We start from the raw sequence: 23,872 nt of genomic DNA, 5'->3' as shown, positions 1-23,872 counted from the left end.
GACCTTGCACATGTGGGTATTCATGTGTTTGAGACCTCCTATTTCTATGTCTTATTTCTTAGAGCAGAACAAAATATTCTAAGTGCTTTTTTTCCCCACCGAAGCACAGCATAGGAAGTGGTGATCTTTCCCTCATTCACTTTATATACTCTATTGGCTTCCTATCTCACAAGAAGTGAAGAAACAATTGACATACAATGCCAACTCAGCAACAGAACCCAGTTTTAAAACTGATACTTCTCCGCAAACAGTCTGAGCAGCCCTGCTACGTTCAGAATTGCTCTTCTGTCTTTAGCAAACCATTCTAAAATCAGGTATTTCATAATGTGAAATACAGATGTCCATCAGATTTGTTATATATCTACAGTTCTCCCACGGAAAAACGCAACACGAGAAGATAAATGTGTAGCTCCTGCTTACGGGAGCACCAGCTGACTGCAAAACTTCCCATCTTTTTAATCATTCTCAGAAAAGCAATGGAAAACTTGTTAAATAGCCTGTGTGCAGCACTGGGCAGCAGAGGGACACCCTGCAGTGCTCCAGCTCCGTTGGGAAGATGCGTCCTACTAATCTAGCTTGACAGAAGGAACCAATCTCATTCTATCTTTCCACTTGTAAATATTCCCACGTACTTCTCACCTAGTGGACGAGGATATTACTTCTCCACCTCTGAAAGCAATAAGAATTCATAAGACAAGAGAAAAGCTGCTGGTGTGATCCAAGGGAAAGGAAATAAGGTCTTCAATTCCAGTAGCTAGAAGTGCAACTAGAGAGAGCACCTAACCATCAGTTAGCATTCACATGAACATCAGACAAAGGGAATCACTATAATGGGCCAGTCTTGGATGACTGCAAGAGCGGAAAGGAAGCAAACAGACTATGCTTTCCATTTATCACACCTTCCTAGCTCAATTAATGCCAAAGGAGAATTGTTAAATGGACAGAGCAGCTCCTGGGCAAGGTGCATGTGGGGAAACATAAGAGAAATTTTCTCATTTAGAAAAGAAACAGAACCGGTGGATCAAACCACTCATTGCTTCTGCAGGCCCAGCTGGCAGGGACACCACACTAGAGCCAGCAGCACAGTTTAGAGGGCACAGCAATTAAACTGGCATTTTACTGTCAGGTTGTCAAAGCTGTTCTTTTTCTTCTTTTCACTCTTTTATCAATTCAACATCAACAACTTCCCCTGACATTGCGTATGTGGCGCTGCAGGCATGGAAACCTGAGCAACCGGCACAGAGACTAACTATGGCAATTTGAAAATTATCCAAAGGGAAAAAAAATACCTGAAGAGAAAATACATGATGTTCAAGCAGTTGGCTTTTCCTTCCAAACTGTGCTCTGGGCTGACATTCTCCTACAGTGCCAGGCTGGACTCTGTCTTCTGCCCCAGGAGGTATCGGTGCCCAAACTCTGCAGTGCTCCATGGCAGGGATTTGCTGCTGGCTGTGGGATGCAGCCACGGCCTTACATGGATGCACCAAACCGGGAGGCTCTCAAGAAGTCCTAATCATGGTTCCAAATGAAAGACTTCACCCAGAAATGCCTCGTTTTTGCTCTACTCTTCAAAAACAGGATCTTATCACAATGGAACTAGTGGCATAAATAGCAATAAGAGGCTATTGCATAACTTCTCCTTAACTCACAGAAGATAATTAAAGCAAAAAGCACCAACCCCTTCTAACACCCAGTAGTTAAGAACACATCCAAAGAGAGTCATTAGGGATTGCTGAGACAGAATTTCAATGTTCTTTGAACATTTGAACCTGCACTGTTAACACCTCAGGTTCAATGCAAAGGAATTCACTCTGCATTCCACTGAGAAAAATCTCTCACTTTGCCCTGGGAGGTCACTGCATCAAAACCAGAAGGAAACTACATTAGTAACCAATACCAGCTCATCTGCACAGAGTTAACTTTTCCTCTATCTGAAAAGCCATTTAGGGAAAAGTATTCATACTAATCTGGAAGGAATAAAATGTGTGTGTCCCATTAGCACTGTTATTAATACCTGACTGCCCTGATGCAGCACAAGTATGCAGAACAGAAACAGAGACATAAAATGCGAGTATATTGGCATAAAGCATTTTCTGCCTACATACAGTAGCACTACGAGATTAACACTAATAATGCAACTCCCCAATCCCTCTTAGGGCCGAAGGTTGCTAACAACACCCAAGAGCAGCTCTGGGACAAGACCTGCTGCCTTATTCCCAGCTCAGAGAAAGGAGGGCTGCCAGCTGCATCCCCGAACTCTTAGAAGTGTGGGACCCAAGGAAGAAGAGCTGACATCACTTAGGAGAACTGCTGGTGTAGAAATGAGAGGTAGAATTTTGCAGTTGTAATGTACCATGCATCTTTTCATGCATGGGTGGCACCAAAATCAATAGCGAGGTGCCCTGCATGAGGAAACATACAGCAGTTGAAGCATTGCAGCTTATGGGCAAGCTGATAGACTGACAAAAATCCTTTGATTCCTCCTGGGCAGATCTTTGATGTTTATGCCACAGCACGTTCCGTTTGCTGTTTTTACATCTTCAAAGGCATCTAAAAACATTTTCTCTGGCCAAATTTCCCTCTAGCAATTCATTTATAGAGAAATGAAAAAACGAAACAGAACAAAACAGACAATGGGGGTGGTGTGAACAACCAAGTTCCTGCCTGCAAATGAGCGGCATCCAAACACATTTGTACTCATCCTCCAGGAAGGAAAACAAAATGAACACCTTGGTTTCAAAGCTGTAGCCGCCCCTCTGTATCTGAGCACCGCCGGGCTGGTGTGTTATTCGTGCCTGGGTTCTCTGCAGTAATACTCTTTCATTTCAACACTGCTGTCACATAAGAGATCCAACAATATCAAACAGAATTTATAGAAGCATACACTGCTCTTGCCAAAGGCTACAGCTATAAAATCCAGATTCTGCCTGCTTTTTTATTGTTTGTTTAATTTTAAATATATAGGGAGCAATAACAAAGTTTTAGTCCATCTATTCCAACGTTATTAGAACGAGGCACTAAATCAAGAAGTTCAATTAGATTTCTGTTTGAGCAGACTGACGTCTAATCTCATCTGCAGCAATACAGCACAAAGGTAAAAGCATAAAACAATACGAGTCAATAACGGATGGTGCTTTGCTACTCTGCTTGTGCATTGTATTTGAAGGCACTGTGGCATTAGAAGGCTCAGCCATCTTCTAATTAGTCACAATGGGCAGACAGAATATTTGCTTGTTGGCTGGCCATGGTTTTATAAAATATTTACACATCTATCACAGCCTAAACAATATTAAGATTGCTTTCTGTTTGCCCCTTTTCTAGTTCACACTGGGAAAGTTCACTGCTCAAAACATTTTAAAAGCAAACACAAAAACAACCAAAGAAAACCACCCACAAACAGCATTTTTGGTCAGAAATTAATTCCAATCCCCAAATCCAACAACCCCTGAAATGATACCACTCTCTACTTTGAAATGCTGCCCATTGACTTCTGTTGCGCTCCCTTTCCAAGCAATGCATTTTCCTTTCTTACACACACACCTCTTCCACAGCACTGAACCAGCTATTGCACACTATTGACATTTTTTATATCGTAGCTATGAAGAAACCTGAGCATTAATTGCACCTATAATGAGCTGCAGTGGGAAAGGTTAGCTACCTGTTAATGCTCTCTATGCAAACTGCCCTCACAACCATCGAGGCTTTGAGCCTCATGATAGCATTTAAACCTCACTGAAGAGCCAAGAGAACAAAGTCATCTGTTGGCAAATGTTTGGGGGATCTTCTGAGGAAGAATTTCCGCAAATGCAGTTCCTCCAACATATCACAGATCATGAGCTCAGGTGTCACTTACTTATAACCCAGTTTCTGGGTTTTACACAATGAAAGGCAAAATAAAATCTCACAGATGTAACCGATGACCTGAACAAGTAAACTCTGTGACCAGCAGCCCTCAGATGGCATCCAAACAATATCCCTGTGCACAAGAAACAGCGCTGTGCTGATGATGCATTTTATCCTCTGCAGTCTGGGTGTGCCCAGTGGTTTGGTTTGGGCTCTGGGTCTGCATGGGGCAGCATGGGGAGCTCCAGTCACTGTTCTGCAGCTGAATTTAGAACACCAGTAACATTACTGAGGCTATTTAGGTAAAAAATAAGACCCTCATCTCTATTTGATACCACAAATGCCAGAGATCAGCCTTTCCTCATCCTACATACTGTATTCATTGAGGTCTTCACTCCCCATGAAGCACTGGAAGACTCTAACAGCGCCTTTCTGTTATGCAAACACCACTCAGGGATGCTTTTCCCATCTTTTTCTACTGCCCAAACATTTTTGCTGTACTTCAGAATGGTGTATGTTCGCTGAACTGAGATGTATTATCTTCTCTTTGCAAAGAAGTTGTTAGCTCTTTTATCCACTTCCAAATTGAATTTCATATTGATTAGAAGTTCAGACAGACTAGTGATGTCTAGTTATCCCTGATGGGGAAGGACCTCACAAAATATTTAATTTTTCTATTACCCTCTATATTCAGTGTTTTCATATCACTGTATATTTTATCGCTGCTATAGAATTTTATGTGGGAAAGTCTTAAAAAAACACATTAGGAATAGACATTATAGAACCACAGAATGGCCTGGGTTGAAAAGGACCACAATGATCATCTGGTTTCAACCCCCCCTGCTATGTACAGGGTCGCCACTGCCCAGAGCCACATCCAGCCTGGCCTTGAATGCCTGCAGGGATGGGGCATCCACAGCCTCCTCGGGCAACCTGTTCCAGTGCATCACCACCCTCTGGGTGAAAAGCTTCCTCCTAAGATCCAACCTAAACCTCCCCTGTCTCAGTTTAAAACCATTCCTCCTTGTCTTATCGCTGCCCACCCTCACAAAAAGCCATTCCCCCTCCTGTTTATACACTCCCTTCAAGTACTGGAAGGCCACAATGAAGTCTCCCTGGAGCCTTTTCTTCTCCAAGCTAAACAAGCCCAGTTCCCTCAACCTTTCCTCACAGGAGAGGTGCTCCAGCCCCCTGATCATCTTAGTGACCCTCCTCTGGACCCACTCCAACAGCTCTTTATTAATTTCTGCTGCTTTTAGAAGCAGGATCCTGTTGGTTTCATCCTTCAGACACCATTCACGGTGTTTTGCAGGACACACAGAGATCAGCAGTGCAATACCTGCAGCACCCTCAAGCACTCAGGAGCTAGCTGTCATCTTCCCTGATGAATAACTGTTTAAATCAAACAGCGTATAAGGGTCAAAACTATGAAGCAATGAACCTGCAGCAAATGCTTTTTCCACCTAACAACGGTTCCTTTGAAAATAACTGATGTGCTCCTTTCTTCTAATTAAAGCATGAAATGAAACCACTAGGAGAGATGTAGAACAAGATATGGAAACAAACCACAATTGGCTGCGTAGCTGAACGTGTAACACCAGAGAAAAGGAAAAACCTGGTTTGAAACTCAGCAGTGACTTCGAGGGATGGATGGGAAAGGAAACAGTGTGAAGCAGTGACCCACAAGGGTGATTAAATGCCTGCTCACTCTAACCAAAGCGTTTGAGAAGAATAAGGCAATGCAATTCAATTGGGCTTCTTCATCAAAACACATCTGACTTCAGCCACCTTATGCTGGAGCTATGGAAATGCACTCCTACATTTTAGTTCCAGAGCCAGGAAGGTGCTGATGGGATGCTCAGCACCCAGCAGTGCACACTCACCTTCAGACAGCTCCGTCATTGGTGACACTTTGATTTCCTATCCTGCAGGACTGGCGTGGAACCAAGCACGCAGAAAAAGGAAAGATTAACAATATAGGAAAGAAACAAGCAGTCCCAACATTATAGCAGTGGCCTGAGGGCACATCCTAAGTGTTTTCAAGCATTACTCCAGTGTATTTTTCAAGTATCTCATACTTCCAGAAGCCTCTATAAAATGCAGCCAATACTCATACTATATTGCTGTGGTCACTGCCACAAAATGTGTTCTGGAAACAGCTGGGAATGTTTTATTGCATGGCCTTAATAGGAAGTAGCCTAAAGGTTTATAGGCTTAATAGCGAAAAAGAAATCTGCTGCTCCCCAGCCTTGTTGTTCTGTGCATTCCCATTACTGATGGCTCCATCACTGCACTGTATGAGCGCTGCAGTGCTGCACATTCGCCTGTACTGACATAGTCAAGGTATTTTTTTCCTTCTGCCAGCGTTTCCTCTTCCATCTGTCCCCACACCATCCAGCACCAAGCTCATTTCCCATTTAAATTTCATTCTGGAAACTAAAAGGAATGCTCACAGATCCAGGGCTGCCAACCTGGGATCACTTGGGGTTTCCTATTGAGAAATAGAGGATGAGCTACAACTCCATGAATTGTTTTGAAAAAATGGTTACCAATACTGCATTTAAAAGGATTTCTATATTTTTCTGGTTTTCTTGTCATCTCATAGATGCAAATACAGCCTAATTCTTCAAGCTATATACACACGGGGGCTTCATAAAGTCAAGGTGGGTGGCTGCATGCAGGTAATTAATGGGGTCACAGGACAACAATGCTACCCAAACCAAGGGGTGCTCCTGAAGATGCTGTTTCCCCTTCTGCCATGCAGCAGAACATTCTTTTCCCCCCAACCAGAACACAGTCCTCAGCAGCCATGGGGCACTTCATACTATGCCTGGTCCCAGCAGACTTCAAATAACCCATGGGGAGGGCAAGGCAAAGCAAAACAAAAAAAGCCTTGATGTGGGTCTTTAATGCCACTCACGGAGCACATGAGTGCTGTGAAACAAGGGGCAGGGCCCTCATCCCACATGCACTGGCAAGGAAGCAGAGCTGCCTGTGCTTCTCCTACTGGCCTGATGCTTAAGCTCTCCCAAAAGCTCTGTAAAATCATTGAGTTTCTCTTTGCAGGCCTATATGCAGATTACACAGATTTCCATCAACAGAACAGCTAGGGAAATGAATCAAAATTTAAAGCAGATAAATGTGGAATTATCTGCACCTTTGTATTTTTCAAGCTTCATGCAGGAACTGAACTTTTTGATGCAGTTCCTCTTATCACTTGGTTGGCAACGGTCTCTGAGCCAATCAAACAGCCAGGGTGTGCTCTGCCAACATCATCCATATTCCAAAATCTCTTTACAACAATGGTTCCAAGTTTCAGAACATGGAACACCACCATATCACACAGTTATCTGCAGTGTGTCAGGTCACATTTACTACGTGTCACTGATTTTCATGTATATGAAATGAACTGTTATAGTCCACGTGAATGCATGCATGCACGCATATGCCTGTCTGCATATGCCTTCTGTCTTCCCATTCTATTTCTTCAGCAAGCCATGGTGTACACCAAAGTGTTCTCTAGGATGTATGGTTTTTACCTGGGAAATAAACCTTCATGCAATGCAAAAGCACCTAAGACTTCTTTATTTGTTTTTAAAAGGGGGGAACAAGCACGTCCTCCTCACGTTTGCTACATGCTGAGCTACAAAAATCCAACCAAGGACTGCTACTGCCTCAGATTTTTGCTTCTGTTGACCTCTGGAAGTGAAATGAGAGGATTCTGTTCTGACTCTTGTGGAAGCTGGCAACAAAACAAGCCCATGAGCAACAGCAGGAAGAAATCCTCCTTCACCTCTGCACACTTGTCTGGGATGCTTCAGCCTTCTTCAGGGGCAGCTCAGGCAGCAAGGAGCAGCATTTCAGCCTCATGTTCCTCACTGAGCTTCTTGCTGGAGCACCCAATAAGTACATGGGTCTTCAGGAAACAGAATTGAGATTGCAAAATTTCACATAGAAGAAAATGGGAGATATATTTTTCTAGCATCTACAAGCTGCTTTTTAGGTAATTATTTCATCTTCTGGCCTTTTTTTGTTTTGTTGTTTGCTTTTTGTTTTAATGCTGATTTTCCCAGGCTCTTTAGTACTACAGACCGTACACATTCATTAAGCTTTAAACAAATGTTGCATCCCAGACTTGCTTGGGAACTTTGGAACAGAACAAGTTGCAGCTGCTGCTCAGGAGCCATGAAGATGCAGCAGTCGTGTCACTCACTGAGCCAGCTCAGCTTCACTCCTGCAGCTGGGTGCTGAGAAGAGGGGAATGTCCCTCTGTTCTCCTCTGCAAGAGGTGCAAGAAGAAAAGAGCTCTTTCCAAACTTGCATCTCCAAGAATGAATCAATATCACTTACTACAGCTAACAATTCTTCAAACAGCAGCCTTGAATGCAAACCTGGTTTTGTTTTTCTCCTGTAGCATGTTCAATCACCTTTACTCCAACTCAAAAGCATTGATCTTTGCACTCCTAACAGTTTCAGGAAAACAGCAGCATCTGTCTAAAAAGCAGGCTGAGATAAGCTGCGACTTCTAAAACTTAATCATAAAGATAAGCAATGTAACATAAGCAATGTAACATTATTTTCTCAACCTCATGAACTACAAAAAATGAAGAGGTCACTGAGGTCGAATAAGCCTTTTCACCTTCACCTGTGTAATGGACATGGCTCCTGCAGGGCATGCTGCAGATAAGGATGTATGACATGGACCCGTGCTACCAGCTCCTTGTGTTAAGGTGCTTTCTGTCTCTAGCTGTGATGATACTAAGACACGGATAAGCAAACTCTGTGAGCTGCTGCTGCCATCACAGAGGGGCAGAGCAGTGGACTAGCAAAGAAGAGCTGTTCTGGAGGCTCCCAGTGCAGCTGTCCCATAACCAAGTGGATCATAGGGAACTGCTCCCTGGGCTCTTCTGGGCCAGTCAGGTGGGTTGAAAGCTCCAACTTTCAGCTTCAGGTTTGCTTTCTGTTCAGACATCCTCTGCAGCCTGGGTCTGATTGAAAGCAGCATGTCAGCGTGGCTCTGGATGGAAGGCTAACGATGGTATTTGGAGAGATATTTAGCGGGAACATATTGCCATATAAAATATCTTTAAGTAGAATGTTAGCCTACTGGGAAGACTCCTGGGCTCTTTAAATTTGTGCTTTTTATTTCTGACTCCTCAACAGAAAATCAGGCTTGCTTTATCATTTAAATCTCTAATACAGCAAAGATCAAAGTGCGGTGCTGCACAGTTTGCGCGCCTGATGAGCTAATCAGCAGCACTGCCTCCAGTTTGGGGGTATGCATAATGTAAGCAACAAAAAGCAAGAGGCAACTAAAAAGCAATCTGTACAAGAGCCTCGTGGCAAACCCACCCCCCTTCAGCAGACTAAAGCTCAGCTGGGCACAGCACAGAAGAGCTCGGCTTTCTACACAACTGAGACCTCACCATCAGAAGCAGCACAGTCCTCTCAGGTCTCTTCCATCTCAGGTTATTTCAGTACTGCTGTACCTGTAACGGCTGCTATTCTGCTATACTTGATGTGACTGCCATCCCAGCGTACAAAAACAGTTCATAAATGTACAAACCAATGCTAATGCGTATCAGAGCATCATATACATGAATGAGGACAGGAAAGCACTGCAGGACCAATACAGAACCTGAAGAGCCAATGCCCATTTTCTTTTTTACCACTAAGTAAAACAGACCCTAAGTACAAACCCGGGTACTGAGCATCCTGTTGTAAATGCCGCTGTGATATTGGGCCACTAAAGTTTGCACAGACACCAACATGCATCTCTGCACAGCGGTTTGCAGGCACAAAGAACTTTGGTTTATGATCGCAACTGAACCACCAGGCAGAAAAAAATGCATCCAACACAAGTTGTGATTGAAAACAAACCTCATCGACCCCAGTCTGACAGAAAACCCAGGCTAATGCAGCGATGCAATGAAAATCGTGTGGGCTCTAATGAAGCCAATGACACTTGGAGCTTCCATGGGGTGTGGCAGACAGACCCGGCTCCTTCCCAAAGACCCAAAGCAACAGATGGAGCAATTAGCTCCCTGCCCCTCAATATTGCTGGGCTTGGAACTGAGGGTGCCAGGGAAGATAATTGCTTTCCCTGCTCTCTTGGAGTATGCCACACTGTTTGCTGACAAATTCTCTTACTCAAAGCACACAGCAGAAAGCCCAGGGCACTGAAGCATTTGTCTGCCTTTGTAAACACATGTAAGCACCAAAACTCATCCCTAGTGCAACATCCAGCATGGGGAGGTCAGTCTCTGGAGCTGGGGATACATCAGCGTGCTGCCTTTATGTGCACTAAAATGGAGAGTTAAGAGATGCCTCCCCCCCCTCGTACCTCAAGCTACTGGTTAGTATATAACGTTCCCAAACAACATTAAAATGCCTGCCGTGGCTTCTCCTGGTAGCCACATTTCAGCAGCAGGCAATTTATGCCTGGCATTGTGGCACAGAGAGGAAAACTGGCTACAAAATGATAATTAAGCATTTTGAATTAATTATTATTATGGCCCTGACATTTAAACTTGTCAGTTCCCTGTAAGAGAAATATGACTGTTAGGGCTGCTTCAGCCTATGGTTCTTTACTTCTCCCTGCGAAACGTTATTTATACAATTAAAGCAAAGCATTTACAAACACATTTACAACCTCCATGTTCCTCAGCACACTGTAGCTGTGCACATACTTTGGTTTAACAACATTAGCAGGCTGAGAATAATGCTGGGTCATTCCTCACACCTAAATGGTCATGGAGACCATCCCTCCCCATAGAAACCCTTATAGAACCACAGAGTGGTCTGGCTTGAAAAGGGCCACAATGCTCATCTGGTTTCAACCCCCTGCTGTGTGCAGGGCTGTCAACCAACAGACCAGGCTGCCCAGAGCCACATCCAGCCTGGCCTTGAATGTCTGCAGGGATGGGGCATCCACAGCCTCCTTGGGCAACCTGTTCCAGTGCATCTCCACCCTCTGGGTGAAAAACTTGCTGCTCACACAAGTTGTTCTGCTTGCAGAACATATCAGTCTGGTGTTTTTTCCAACTGCTTTAACAAGCCACATGTGACTGATCAGGAACAACGCAGCCAGAGATTATTTCCCAAGACATCTCATGTCAGGTAGGTTCAATCCCCAGCTTTGCAGCATATTAATGAGCGTCACCTGTAACATATTCTGCCTTGAGATTATTTATGCAGTGCCCCAGAATTTGCCAAGTGCCATCCTTGATGATTTGCATCCTTAGTGAGATCTGATCATGTAAACCAGACTTGAAGATCTCCATGGGTTTGGACAGAACTCAGCACCTGCCAAAGGCTGCTCACGTAAATCTATTACAGGACTGACACACAGAAACGGTAACATTTGCTATGAAACGACACATTTTAAGCACAGCATATTGTGCGATGTTTCTCCCTAATGGAGCCGTCCTGCTCCTCGCTGTTCATTTAGCAGCTGGTGAATTCCAGCCCCCAGCCAATGCTCACTCTGTCACTGCTTGACTTTCTATCTTCAGTTTCTTTTCCAGAAGAACTGAGTGGCTGTCAGATAGAGCAGGGCCACCGGACTCTATGCCTGAAGCCACACACACATCGTTTCTGCCAGCCCAGCAAAGCACCTCTGCAGAAGCAGCTCCGTGGCCTTGGTGTGTCAGAGTTCTGCAGGATGCATGTGGTTTCATAGTGGAAATAGGGCATTATTTATAGTAAGTGGCAGAACATTATTTATTCATTTGGCATTGACTGTAAAGACAAAATGAGCCATCATGTCACTCGCAGGACCGTGCACAGCACAGTTCTGCTGCAGTTCAGCACAAAGGACTCCGAAAGTATTTGATGTGAGAATGGTTCTTCAAGGATGTCTACAAGCAGCAGGACAGTAGTGGGAATCTACCCATGCTACTACAGCCCTGCTTTATCAGAGATAATTTGTTGCAGGGCCATTACCTACAACATGCAAAGTCACAGTATTTATTGGAGGGTCTGCCAAATCCTACTCTTTGCAGCACCGTGTGCTCTCCTGCTTCAGAACCTGGCACCGTGTTTCACTTGTGAAGTCATCAACGTGTTTATCTGGAAGATGGGATATTTCATATCACCACCTTCTGCTGTTGAATTCCCAGCAAGGAAAGCAGATGCTATGGAAAATCCTCATTGACAAGAGGCCTATGCCCCCAGCACGAGGGGCAAAAGCCCACTTGAGACACATGTAGCAGCACACAGCATCCCAAGTGCCTTAACCCAGGCAGTGCTAGGACCGGACCTGCCCTTAGCAGCTCCCAGTAGGCAGCACCTCCTGCCCCTGAAGTGCTCCAGCCAACACAAACCCACTTGGCTGCAACCAGCGGTGACTTTAAGAAGATCCTGATGGAAACTGCATCATTTCCATGACCATGGAAGCACTGAACTACTTCTCCTCCCAGCTGCCACTGGAAGGCTCACTGTCCTTTCTCTAGTTTTATCCCTCAGAAAGACCTGATGGCAACAACAGATGCCACTAGAAGATCTTTTTGCACTTCAGTCTGCCTCAGCATCCTTTGTGCAACACTACTACACAGATCAGGCAGGGAACAAACATGAAGGCAGCACCCAGCTGAAGCACACTGTAAACACTGTTAAGTGCACCAGGATAACTGGGGTAACATCTTGTTGCTGTTTACCAAAGAGAGGATGGCAATGTGCTACAGATATCGTAGGGCTCCTACAATTGCAGTACCTAAAATAAACAAAAAAACACTATGCAAAGCAGCATTGCTAATCCTTGTTTTACAGATGGGAAAATGAAATGAACTCTTTATTTCCCCAGTGACTTCCAGGTCCTTTCAGGCTTTCCAACAACTCAGCCTTCCAGCTGAACCAACCCTACAAAACATCCAGTGCTTACAGGCAAAGAAACCAAGTCACAAAGACAGCAAGGACACTTTCTGCCCCTTCAGTCCATTAGAGATAGCACTTGGCAGTGGTCCCAGGGCAGGTAAAACAAACTGAGAGGTCCTCCCCGCACTGCAAGCTTCCAAAAGACTATTTAGATATACCTGTGTTCATCCTGCTCTTGTACCTCACATCACCACCAACATCCTGTACCCCTAGAAGGGCAGATTCTTTGCCCCATGTATCTGGCAATCCCTTCTGCACTCCCTGTTCTGAGGTTGTAAGAGAAAAAGAGATTATGAGTGTCATCACTGAGCCCCAGCACTGCACCAATACACAACATGTGCTTCAGTCTTGCACCAATGACTGTGCCATCCTGCCAAGATGGCCATGGAAACATGTTAAAACAAGAAACACTTCCCTATCCCAAACCAGCATCAACTTCAAGCTCTTGGAGAAAGAACTCAGCTCCAGACTGGTTTAATCTTAATTTTCAGTAGTTTGAAATGCCCAAGTTTGGGAGCTCAAACAAACTTCCCTAAAAGTGACAAATGCTCTCCATTAGTGAAGTGCTATTGCCTCCTCCATGGCCAGTCTGTAATGATGGCCTGTGCAGGGCTGTTCAAGGTCAGGGATCTATTGCTCTGCTAAATATTAATCATGCTGATTTCAGTCATAAAATATGAGGCTATTGAATCCTCATCCATGTGCTTATACATACTGTGTACTTGCCTGCTCAGCAAAACCATCACCAGCCCAGCAGTGATTTTTCTTTCATAATGGTAACATTATGGAGTCTCCAAGGTGACAGAGAACCTATGGCTGGGGACTTCCCTTGCCCCATGATTTTTCACATCACCCTGCAGAGCTTTGAGCGCATGATAAAAGTTCACCCAAAGAAATCTCAGTCTAGACTGTACATGAGCTATCCACCCCGACAAACGCTTGCTGTAACAGATAGCACAATGTCTTTCTTTTTTTGTCTTTTCTTTTGTCAGGGATTCCTTTCTGTTATTATAATCTTTTATCAGCTTTCATTCTCAGTTGTCCACTTTGATTTAAGGTACATCTTTCTCTAGACCAACGAGGCAGCACGAAGCGGGCATATCAAAGATGAAGCCTTATTTACTTGGGAAATGCCAGCTTTGAAGATCTCTTTTTCCCTTAAATGAAGTCTTTCAAAGTCCAGTGTCTGCAATTCCCCACTGAGTAAAATCACTACACTTCTCATGCTGCTGCTTTTTGGTAGTTTGTGATACATCTGGGAGCTCTGGCAATTTATAAACGTGGCATAATAGAGTTAACACAAAATGCTGTTACCTCAGAGTTAAAAACACAATAAAGTTACATGAAGAACAGCGTAAAGAAGGTATTTGCAGAAAGAGTTCTCCATCAGTTCTGCATGCAGCAAGGCCTTTGTTCATAGCACCCATGGGAGAACAGCTGGCTTTTGCAGAACAACAATCCCCTCACAGGGTGACCTTAAAGTCGCATTTTTTCCCCTGTTCTCCTGAATCCTTGACTAAAAGTCCTCTGGTCCTTGATTTAGTTTGCAGCTTCCTCATCCTTCCCCCCCCCCCCCACCAACACCAGCCAATAGCTGGTGCAGCAACATTAAAAATCAAGAGTAACACACTCCTGGTCAGAAGGCAGAATTTGTTGAATAAGTGGAACAGTAAATGAAAAGTGTCAGTTAAAGGACAAGAGAAGCTGTTCTATAACCCAGTAAGGGTTGTGATGAAGAGGGATAAAAGCCAAAGAGGGAAAAAAGCCAATCCTGACGTCATTCGGGTTGGGGGAAACCTTTGCAAGTCATCTGGTCCAACAACTCCACATCCAAAACAGAATTTCAAAGTTACATTCAACTTCAAAATTCAACAGATATATTCTTCTGATCCTCTCCCTGTGCATCAAAAGGATGATTTCACTGTGTTCTCTCTATTACAGTTCACATAACAGCTACAGCAATCAGACACCATTCCCCTCCAGACCCACGTTTTCAGGTGGAACAAACTCATTTTAACTTCTCCTAGAAAGGCCTGGGCTGGAAAGGACCTCAAAGAGCATCCAGTTCCAACAATCACCTACCAAATGATTCAAGTTCTAATCTTTTTCATAGAATTGTTCTTGCTGCACTCCAAAAGCTTCTCGGACTGTTCATATCCTGCCATGCTGCCCTCCCAGCAGATGTTGGGGTTATTGAAGTTCAGCATGGGAATGGTACTTCCAAGAGGGTCTGTGGGCTTTCACAAGACCCCACAAACAGGCTTCATACCTCAAGTCCTGCCAGTCCACAGCTCTGTGTTACCACCATTGACCTGAAAGCAGCCGCACAGCCAGTTCATCCCCATCAAAACTACACTAGCACAAATAAGTGATCTTCATTTCACAAGCATCAAACATTGTAGTGAAAAGAGAGTAGTTGTATTTTACTATCAAAGAAAAAAAATATATATAGCAAAAAAATCACCATACTGAACATATGTTGCTTATGATCTTGGATAGGGAGAAATCTCTCAACGCCCTTCTCATTCCTTGATGTCAGAGAGCTTGCCAGGTTCTCCTTCTTCCCATTCACACCAGAGGTTGGTTTTGTGGGTTTTTCTTTTAGCTGAAATATACTGTATGAAGTTTTGACAGCCTTGACAGCATCGTGTGTCATCCAAAGCTTTCCAGCACAAGCAAGAAAAAAATAGAAATGAAAAGTGAGTATAATTTCATGACTCACTAAGGGACAATTTGTGTGCGAGTCTGCACAGTGCTTTTGGTTAACTCATCAAGATTTTACACCAAAACAAAGCTCCCGTGACTCTACCCTGCTCTCCAAAAAGCAGGTAGGGTCCCCGCATCATTTTTGACAGCTCTCCCTTAAAAACGGAAAGAATCGCCTTGCAAATAGAATTCATCCCTGGAGGACATTAAACCCTGTTAATTTCAGTGGCCTTTATTCTTTATTTGACATCTCAGTTGCCTTGCTAGCAGTGTGGAATCAAGGCTTGATGCCTACTTTGCTGCTCAGCTCACCATGCAAAGAGCAGGTGGCAAATCTATGGATAGAATACTGAAACACAAAGCAAGTCCACAGCATTAATGCTGGAACCACGTTATGTGATTTTACACAGACAGGTTTTCCAGATTGTGACCGACTGGGAGATGCAGAATTTCATCACATATCTCAGAAGCACCAAAAGTGTTCGGTGAAATCCATTGCTGATGTGTGGCTATTTCAGTCCATGACTCTACGGTGATGTGCACCTGTTAAATACATGCAATCAAACACTAGCTATGTAAATGAATGCTGTCAGATTGAGTACAGGCATTAGGAAGAGATTAAGAAGTCTCTTCAGGAAACTAGTAAATTAACTAATATTGAACAGAGTATCAGGTGCCTCATTAAGAATGTAGAGCAACGTTCCACTGTATTTCCTTTCACTAACTTCTAAATTTAACAATACACTCAACAATTCAAATTCTCTCATTAAACAACTCACAGTAACATGCAATCTGCATTACAGATGTCCAACTCTGCTTTCAGATATGTGCCAACAGGACTCTAGTATGCTGGGCAAAAGTCTAGCCAAAGTTTATCTCAGAAGGTTTAATCCCCATTTCCAGTGGAAGTCCAATTTCCAGTTAAGGTCAATAGAACAAGGCTTCCCTGAATGTGAAAGACAGAAGATAAAATCAAGAAAACCACGCACCAGCAAAGCATGAAGAATTACGTGTCCATCACACTAAACTGTGAGCAACGCTGAGCCCATTGAGACCTGGGTCATCTGCATTTCTGAAACCACCAAGATTTCTAGTACATCCAACAGACTCAGCATACATGTGCTGCTTGCAAGGCCACATCTGTGACAGAAAAACCAACAGCACACAGCATCAAGAAGTCTCAGCAGTTTTCTAGAGCCTGGGATTCTCCCCGGAGTGCTCCTGAAATGCCCACCCCAAACACACACTAAACCTCTGTCCTTACTGAAGGCTGTAAGGTCTACATCACTTGATTTGCACCAAAACCTCAGGGAGCTGAGTCTCAAGGAACCACACACACTTTTTATCTCTTTGAAAAGATAGATGGTGAAATAGATACTGAGTGGCAGAACTTGCAGGCTTGTTCTGCTGGAGGGCTGAGAGCAGTGCTGCTGACAGGGCAGTCCCAGCCCAGTCCAAAAGGAAGGACAGCACAGCCTCACCCCTGGCCATGTGCATGGAGCAGAAACTTCGCAGGTATAGAACTACAAGTGACAATCTTGCTCCTCCCCTGGTGAAAACTCTAGTTGAAACTACAGAAGATCATCTTTGCCTTTAAAAAGATTAAAAAGTAATAGCAGCTAACGAGTTCCTGCAGCATTCTATGCTGTCTAGTATTAACCAAGCACAATGTAAAAACGTTGATTCTCCATAAAGCTACAGAAAGCAACAACCATCAGGCAAACTATTCCGTAAAACCCACAAATCCTTCACGACTCGATGTGTTTAATAACAGTACTTCACTCAATGAATAACACACAACAATGACTCCACTAATATAACAATTACTTTTTTTGCTTCCCAACTATCTGCCACTACATAAAGTAGAATTTGGATCTATTATTATTATTAATTTTATTATCTTTTTTTTTTTTTTTTTTTACAATTACCATTTTTTTCCTCTATTTAGAAACAAATGTAATTACTTCAGCTAGAGAAGACAGAATTACTTCTGCAGCACAGTCAAAACATGCATCAACACTCATTTTCTGTAATTATTTCACAAGCGCTCTGTCTGGCATCATTCTCACATGAAAAGAGTTTTCAGAAGGGCCTTTGGCTACTTGATGCGCGGCGCACAATCACAGGCACAGCTGAAGAATGAAATGAAAGGAAAAGAGAGGTTCTCGCCATTCATTTAACCTTCTCTTTTGGTGTCTGCCTTGAAACGAGAAGTAACTTCAGAGAACAAGATGAATCTCTTCATCCCCTCTCTTTCCCGCTGTACTTGACAAACAGAAGAGTTGCCAATCTCTTCTATGACCGAGAGGTGTCAAAACTGGGATATAAATACATACTGTGTGCCCATGTTTCATTTCGTAGTAATTTATTATTGGAGCACCTTGAAAAGTGTGTTGTCATTAACCTTAACTTTTTGAAATGATCATTTGTCAAGGTTGTTGTCTAGACAGAAAAAATCCAGCTCCCAAATCCCAGGCGAATCAGCGCACCCTAGAATGTCCATACTTAAAACAGTTGCGGAGCTGAACATAACGAGTAGAAACAAACATGGTTTAGAGTAACCTTCAGAAGACAAGAATAAGGCACATCATCGCGTTCACTAAAAGCCAGTAGCATGAGCAGGGCAGTGAGCATCGCCAGCTGAATGCCTGGATTAGCTGGAGCTTTGTTTCTGCTGCACATTGCAAGGAGTGGAAGCTGAGGATTGGAGGAACAAAGCAGGCAAGAGGAGACAGGCTGATCTTGACAGCCAGATTCTTCTCCTCTCTCATCAGTCTTAAGCTAAAATAAAATGTGACACGAGCATGACAAAAGGCTATTCCCTTCCCACTAGCTTCCTAAAGAAAAGATATGCAGGAAGTCCTATGTATTCTTCTAGCCTCCGCTCACGCAAATTCATCCCCTTCTGACACCCACAGCCTGACAACTCCTGCCATGAGCTTTTTTGAATTAAAAAAAAAAAAAGTTATTTTAAATTCAAATATGGTGACACAGTTATTTTTATACTCCTCTGCACTTCTAAGACAAACTTCCTCCAGGTCTCTTCCCAAATAGGTGCTCTGAGGCATGGATGAGTGAACTGTGCACTCTGCTTCCTCTCTCCATTCATTTTATTGCCAATAGCCGTCAGCATCACAGCAAAACACATTAAACGAAAGGGCTGAGGAGTCAAGAGTGGGTCCAACCTGAAGAAAGAACAGTTCCAAGAAAGTGCCGCAGCAGTGCATCATGCTAATAAGTAATGAAAGCAACGAGGAAGCTTCAGGTTTCAGCAGTACTAAGCTCAGATCATTGCGAGATTAGCGTTCATTTGGCAGGGAAAAAATTAAACTTCTAAAGATAAATCTGTAGAATCACAGACGATTTGTAAAACGGTGTCAAACAGTTTGCTATATATTTAAGGGATATTCAATGCAGCGAACAATCGTAAGATCTCCAATCCAGATAACAAGGCGGAACAGAATCTGGATGTTTCAAGAACCAAAGATGAATTTTAATGACTTAGGAGAAAATTGAGAAGGGAAATTGCCTTTCAAATCTTCTTCCACAGCAGTTAACGCTTCAAACTGCCAGTGACTGCACCAGATGAAACCTCATTTTGTCTCATCTCAGGATAGCAGAAACAGTAACCGAGAACCCAGAGCTGAACCTGCGCTGCATTTTAAATGCCACAGTTACTGCGTGGGTCAGGAGTCAGACTGAAACCTCATTTACCACAGACTTGTTTATTTCTGTATTTAGAACCTAAACTAGATCACTTATTTTCACTAAAACTATTTTTTGTATGGCATGCAGGGACAGGAAGGAAGCTGCTCCATTTGCTGTTTGGATGTCAGAGGCTGTGTTTGAAGAGCAGAGGAAGGCCACAGCCTGCTGGCCCTGCAACGAGTCCCATCCAGGGAGCAAGGAAAAGGACTCTTAATGCACTTCATATATTACACTATACACTATATATATATACACTATTAACGCTCAATGCTACAGACTCACTGAATGGGCTACAGGCCAGAAAGAAATTGATCAAACATTTGCAAGCTACTGATAGATACTTACAGATATTATATACAGAAAATTGCTCCTTGGTACTGATTCACACAGAAAGTTAAATAGAAAATTTCTTACTTTCCCCGTTAAATATTAAGCTTAACATCCCTACAATGGAAATGTTTTGTTGCTCATGGGGTTGAAAGGGATTCAAGATATCATTGAGTCCAGTCCCTGCTACAGCAGTTCCCTACAATAGGTCACACAGATGGGCATCCAGCCAGGCCTCGAATAACTCCATAGGAGACTCCCCAACCTTTGTGGGCAGCCTGCCGCAGCACTTCATCACCCTTACATAAAGAAGTTCTTCCACACGTTAGTACTGGACTTTCTATGTTCAACATTAAGGAGGCCATCGCTCCCCGTCCTATTGCTACACAACACCAAGAAGAGCTTGGCCCCATCCATTCGACAGAACACCAACCAAACACCAGTATTTAGACTTGGGTAGAATTAGAAGATTCTTCCTCTTTTGTGCAGCCTCAGCGACACTAAAAACAACAGAAGCCTTCAGTCTTCAAGTTTTGTCACAGAAATGGCTGCTCACCCACTTTTTGTGCGTGCACATTCAAGGATGGAGAAGGGCACAAAGTGCATCCATCCAGTTGCCAAAGTCTGATGCAATTCAATGATGCTCTTACCACATTTCACATCTCCTTCTACATTTATTAGTATTACATCAGTATTTTGGAGCCCTGGGTCCAGTTCAGGTTCCCACTGCACAAAAAGACAGGACTGCAGTTTCTACTGAGCACTTCTATGCACACAGACAACATGCATCAATACAACACACCGCAGGAGCATGATGTCTCCAGCTTCTGTTATTACAAAGGATACTCTATATGGTATCAAATAATGAGATCTTCCACAAAGCTGCTACTAAGCAAGTGACATTGCTTAGATGTTTAATTGCCACACATTTTATTCAGAGGTTTTTTGCCTTTCCCCACACAGATAATTTTTAAAATTTAGGTTCTCGGGCAATTTGACCTGGAGTTATAAAACCGTATCTAAGGAATGTTATAAGAGTTTGATTATTTGAAAACGTGGTGTTTTCCAGTGACATGCAAGGCCCTAAGGAGCTTAAATATAACCCAAAGGCTTTGCAGATGACACAGTATGAGGGATGAAAAACCCCCATTCCGTGATGCTTCATCCTCCTAGGACAATACCTGGAATTCACGCACTACCCACCTGACACAGCAGTCAAAGCAAGGAGGCACTCGAGAGCTGAAAGCTGGCACAGTGCTTAAAGAAAGCAGAGATCTGAGACTGTGCTTGGAGGGAGGAGAAGGTGAGCTCTTATTCCCGTGAGGATGAAGCATCAGCTCAACTCTGAAATTTAAAAATACTTCTTTTTCAGCGGAAGGAAAAGAGATAATAAAATTTAAAGAAAATAATGGAAACAGAAGCAAGAGATGTTAATGTGAAAGCTGAGCAGCACTCAGCCCAGCACTGCTGTATCTGCAGTAAACTCAACAGCATTCCAGACATCACTGCTCTTCTCCACTAAATTCAGCACTGCATATTAATACCATAATAGCTCTGTATATATATAAAAAATAAATATACATTGGTATAATGCAATGCAAAGGCTGCCAAGAAGCTGTGCTGTTCTGAAGCTTCATGTCAAACCTCCCCTTATAAATGTCTCTCTAGTATGGTACATCTTGACACCCATATGTTGTCTCAGCAGTGTAGGAAACGTAAAGCTTTGCAGATCACACTGACTGGCACAGTTCCTGAGCTCCCACGCTTCCTTTCAAGCAGACAACATACTACACAGAATAAGGCTCCCTAGATAGTCTAGGATAATATTTTAGTGTAAGTAGAGCTAAAATTATTGCAAGCTACATGATTTGGCAATTAGCATTGCAAGAAGCCCAGGAAGCTCAAAGGAATTGTTTGAGTTAATTGCGACCAGGTAAAGAGCAGTGCAGCAAAAATGCTCCTGGTGCTCTACAGAGACAGCAGGAGCAAATACCAGACCCTCTGCCATCAGCCCTGCAGTGCAAACAAATAGCACAGTCCTGGGGCAGCACATCCCACCACCTGCTGACTCTTTTGGGGCTGGACTCGAGGACAAACAGGCAGCAGAACCAACAAAGCAGTTTTTAGCAGCCTGCCCCCCAACTTGCCTTCTAGACAGAAAAGCTGTTGGTTTTACCACTGTGGAAATGTATTCAGTCTTGAAGTGGAGCAATGCAGAAGAGAGGATGCATGTAGATGGCAGCCTGGAGGCACAGCTCAATGCCTGTGGTTTTTGCATGGAGAACAAAACATCCATTTATGACTGTTAAATACACATGAAAGCATAAGCAAAAAGAAGGTTTAAAAACAAAAACCAGACCAGTTTTCCTGAGGTTGTTGGATGCAGGGAGTGGCGAATCAGATAGATGGTTTCTGACTCCAAAATTTTCAAGCTCTTTGGACCAATGGTACTAGAACTGTCATAAAAATCACAAAAGCAAAGCAGAAAGGGTTTTTAAGGATAGACCTGTCAACACAATCTGGGAATCGCTCAGCTTTGCTGCCCAGAATCCGATCACGTTGTTGTTCCTTCCATGCTCTGAATACACAAGAAGGCAACCTGCAGCTGTGTGAAGGGTGCCCAGAGCATCTCACACTGTCCTTGTGCTCTCAGGAGGGAACAGATGGACGGCTGCAGGCTACAATTTGCTATTTTTCAGCCTGACTCCTTTGAGAAAGACCAATTGAAAGGAAATGCTGAAGGTGATACACCACCAGTGCCCCAGTCCTTAACCCAGGGGACAACCCAAGGTAGGATTTTTTTTCATAAACCCTTTAAGGTATTTAGGTTTCAAAGCTGTCAACACATTCAAGTACATTATCTGAGGCAATAGCATTTCATGAATCCCATGCAGCTGCCATGCAAAGTATGGCCATTTTTGTCCTGCAATGGAGAATACTGGAGATTTCTTCATGATGTTTATGAAGTCTGTCACTCAGGCAGCAGTTTAATCATGCCTTCTTGGATATATCTTTTTCCCCCTTAACCCCAGGGAGGATAACCTGGTTTTATTTACCTGAAATGGAAAATATATGGTCAAACAGATGTTGGTATAAGGGGGTAACTGTTAAGGTTTGCTGACAACTGGAAAGGTCTGAGCAATCAAACTGTCAATGGTTAAACAGATAAAAGTGACCGTGCCAAGTGGGACAGCTAACTGAGGACAGGCACTCCAGCAGAGAGAAAACCATCACCGAGTGCAGGCAAGCTGTTTGCAGGGACCGGAGGGCATCGATTCCAGGCATGTAAGAGAAAACTCAACTCTGATTTCAGAAATCAGAGATAGAAGAAAATATTATTTGAAAGGAAAGGTTGAATTAGATGAAAGCTTCACAGGCAGGAATTTGTTTAGAATTGAGGCAGAGACAGAAGAAAACAAAAATGCATACGGATGTCTAACTCTCCATATTCTTATAGCAGCAATTGCTTGAGATTTCTTTTATAAAACCCTGTCACAAGCACTTCCAATGATGGGCCATTCCCAACGAAATAGCTGGAAGCCCTGAATTCCCCCAGCTGGTGGTTCAGAGGAATCCCCCACCTCCAATACAGACTGCCCAGGGCAGAGCTTCGGCCACAGCACCAGGTTTGGAGTGTCCAGGTCACAGACCTGTTCCTGGATGGCAGTGACAAAGAGTGCCTGCCCCACAGCTGTTGGGCCCTGCTTCCCAGAGCACGGCTGCTGCTTTGGCTTGAAATACAAATGCATAGGCACCAGAGAAACCTCTGGTGTCTCCCGCAAGCTGAGCTGTAGCATCATGCTGCTCTAACATTAATCTTCCTATTACTCCTGTGAGGAAACAAAATACATAATATATCTATAACGTGAATAGCATAATGCCTCATAATCCGTTCTATCTCACTGTTTATATGATTCCATATGTACTTCTGTGGATACTACCGCTTCCAGATCTGAAACTGAGGAATCAATGCAGCAATTATGGACAAAGAAATGCAGAATTATACACAGGGTTATTTTTCATGCTGTGAATGAAGGCAAGTGCATTGCAAAAACAAAACTCATTATCCATTCTTTAAAATAATTATTTTCATGAAGCCAAAGTATTCTTTAGGATATTTAAATGCAGATTCAATCCAACACCTACCAACTTCACCCAGCATTTTTCTTATGCAAAAACTTCCAACATGTGCACAATTGCACTTACGCCAATATTTATGGTGGCCACACAAACTGCAAGTCAAACACCACCGAGATATTTTGCTAGACAAACTAAGTTTCACTGCACATATGCAGACTGACTTTACATTTGTTCATTCCACTGTCATCCGTGTCATCTACAGTTAAGACTCAGGTATGTTCTGTGTTTTTATAACTCCTATTACTTTAACTTTCTCTTGCCACATGCATAGGAA

The sequence above is a fragment of the Coturnix japonica genome, unplaced genomic scaffold, assembly GCF_054131305.1.
Source record: "Coturnix japonica strain WE unplaced genomic scaffold, WE-NBRP24 Scf053, whole genome shotgun sequence".
Lineage (NCBI taxonomy): Eukaryota > Metazoa > Chordata > Aves > Galliformes > Phasianidae > Coturnix > Coturnix japonica.
The sequence above is the reverse complement of the archived record's forward strand: the minus strand, read 5'-3'. Positions refer to the sequence as shown.